Here is a 1541-nt window from a genome sequence, read left to right as displayed (position 1 = left end):
CTCTCCTCCAACTTCTATTTCTTGAATCTAACTTGATATTTTAGCTCTCCATTGTCTCCTTGTTATCTTTCTCTCTTGATGGATATGAAAATTCTTTTGATTTGTAAGTGAAAATGGTGAATTTTTGCTGAAAGGACCAAATTGTAAAGAAAAGAAAGTTTCTTTCTTTCTTTTCTCTTCATACATTGGATGCATGGGAAGAAGATGAAGATTCTTCATCTTTCTTCCATATATATACTAAATAGAATAATAGTAAAATAATAAAATATCATTTAAAAATTAAATTAAAATATTAATAAATTAATATTTATTTAATTAATCTAAAATATCACCAACATCATCATTGCCTTCTAGATTTCTCTCTCTTCTAATTGACCATTTTGCCCTTTATAATCTTTAAAAATTCCATCCTTGAGTCATCACTTAATTTGGTAAAATGTTGATTTAGTCTCTCAAAATTCTTCACCTTTTCAATTTGGTCCTAATCCATCCATTTTCCTTAGTTTCTAGATTATTACACACTTAAAATGTTTACACTATTGGTCCTTCAACTTTTCATATTTACACTTTAACCTCTCAAATTTTGAGTATGTACTCTTGGGCAACAAAACTTTTCTCACTTTTGCTATTTAATCCTTTCTTGAATTAATATATCATAATATTATTCCCAATGTTGCCATAACTCAAAATTTCCCTTTTTGTCACTTTATTTCCTTATTTTACTATCAAGGATACCTACTTTCTTACTGTAGTAATTTTCGGGGTAATACAGTAGTAATTTTCAGGATGTTACAATCAGAATCAAGACCAAGGCAATGAAGCCGATCATGTACAAAATCCTATCCTTATTGCGGATGATAGGGATCGATGCATCAGATAGTATGTTGTGCCACTTTTCAATGAGTTAAACCCAGGAATTAGAAGGCCAGATATTGAGGCAACCCAGTTTGAATTGAAACCAGTGATGTTTCAAACGCTACTAACGGTGGGCCAATTTAGTGGTATTCCCACAAAAGATCCACATCTCCACCTTTGATTGTTTATGGAGGTGAGTGATTCATTCAAGATAGCTGGTGTGACTGAAGGTGCACTAATGTTGAAGTTGTTTCCGTACTCGTTGCAAGATCGAGCACGAGCTTGGCTCAATTTATTGCCACCAAGTTCCATATCTACATGGCAAGAATTAGTAGAGAGATTTTTGGTTAAGTATTTCTCACTTAGTAAAAATGCTAAGTTGAGGAACGAGATCACAACTTTCCAACAATTGGATGTTGAGTCTTTGTATGAGGCTTGGGAGCGATTCAAGGAGTTACTTTGTAAGTGTCCTCATCATGGGATTCCTCACTATATCCAGTTGGAGACATTCTATAATGGTCTCAATGTACATACAAGATTGATGGTAGATGCTTTCACGAATGGTGCAATTTTGTCTAAGTCTTATAATGAGGCTTACGAGATCATCGAGAGGATCGCGAGTAATAACTATCACTGGCCAACAAATCGAACAGCTTCAGGAAGACGTGTAGCTGGAGTTCATGAAG

General features: G+C 34.0%; 1 non-coding gene across 1 annotated transcript; it reads right to left on the bottom strand.

Moving 5' to 3' along the window:
• Window positions 1-1231: 1231 nt before the first annotated feature.
• LOC121219006 (small nucleolar RNA R71) lies at window positions 1232-1338 on the bottom strand. The gene has a single exon (XR_005915486.1). It is a non-coding gene; the product is annotated as a small nucleolar RNA R71 (small nucleolar RNA).
• Between the last annotated feature and the right edge of the window lie 203 nt (window positions 1339-1541).

The sequence above is a fragment of the Gossypium hirsutum genome, chromosome D06 (genome assembly GCF_007990345.1).
Source record: "Gossypium hirsutum isolate 1008001.06 chromosome D06, Gossypium_hirsutum_v2.1, whole genome shotgun sequence".
NCBI lineage: Eukaryota > Viridiplantae > Streptophyta > Magnoliopsida > Malvales > Malvaceae > Gossypium > Gossypium hirsutum.
The sequence above is the reverse complement of the archived record's forward strand: the minus strand, read 5'-3'. Positions and strand labels throughout refer to the sequence as shown.